The following is a 997-nucleotide window of genomic DNA, read 5'->3' as shown; positions in this document are numbered from 1 at the left end:
CCAACCGAGCGAGGAGGAGGAGGAGGAGGGCGCGACGGAGCAGATGGACCGTGGCCCACTCCCGGAGCAGGAAGGGAGGCAGAAGACGAAGAAACACCACCGCCAGAGGCCACCGCCGCCTCCCACGGGTCCAACACCGGAGAGAGAGAATGGCCAGATCCAGAGCCCTGCGGGCCGGATCCGGGCACACCAACCCTCTCCGAGCGCTGCGACCACTCCGGACCCGAAGCCCGAGCCTCGCGATCACGAGCCACCTGCTCGTGTGCCGCCTGTTCCGCCTCCAACTTGGAACGGAGTGAAGCCTCGAGCTCCAGATCCACCGCGGAGGAAGGGGAGTCCTCACGGCGTCGCTTGCTGCCCGAGAGCGCCTCGCAGGAAGAGCCCCGCGACTTGTCCATGGATAGCATCACAGCAAAAGGAAGGAGGAGGGGTGGAGGTGGGGAGGATCTAATGAGGCGACGAATGGGAAGACGGTGACGACGCAGATTGGAAGCGGAAGCCGGAAACCCTAGCAAAGGGAAGGAAGAGCCGCGGGGGATCCATAAATAGCCCGTCCGAGCCGTGCCCACCTGGGCCCGACTCGCCACATGGGCCAAAGAAGGTTGAGGAGCAGGAACCCGGACGATGGGCCCAACTGGGCCGGACGGGACCAGAGGGGGGAAATCTGCCACCGACGAAAGAGGGGGAGGAGAGGCAGGCCCACTGGGCAACGGCAAACCGCAAGGCCCATCAAGCCCACCCGAGGGGATGTCCCGCGGCCCGATGGCCACCGCGGAGAAATCGAGATCTAGGTTACACGAAGCCACCAGCGACCCCGCCGTCGCCGCCGCCGGCGACGAGGCCGCCGCAGAGGCTGCAGGAGAGGGGGATGGGAGGCCACCAAGCTCCCCATCAGGCGCACTGCCTAGGACAACGAGATCAGGTGACGCAACAGCAAACTTACCAGACTTACGCCGCCGCCGAGAGATCCGAATCCAGCCATCGACCGACAAAGACG

The sequence above is a fragment of the Triticum aestivum genome, chromosome 5A (genome assembly GCF_018294505.1).
Source record: "Triticum aestivum cultivar Chinese Spring chromosome 5A, IWGSC CS RefSeq v2.1, whole genome shotgun sequence".
In the NCBI taxonomy this organism is placed as follows: Eukaryota; Viridiplantae; Streptophyta; class Magnoliopsida; order Poales; family Poaceae; genus Triticum; species Triticum aestivum.
The sequence above is the reverse complement of the archived record's forward strand: the minus strand, read 5'-3'. Positions refer to the sequence as shown.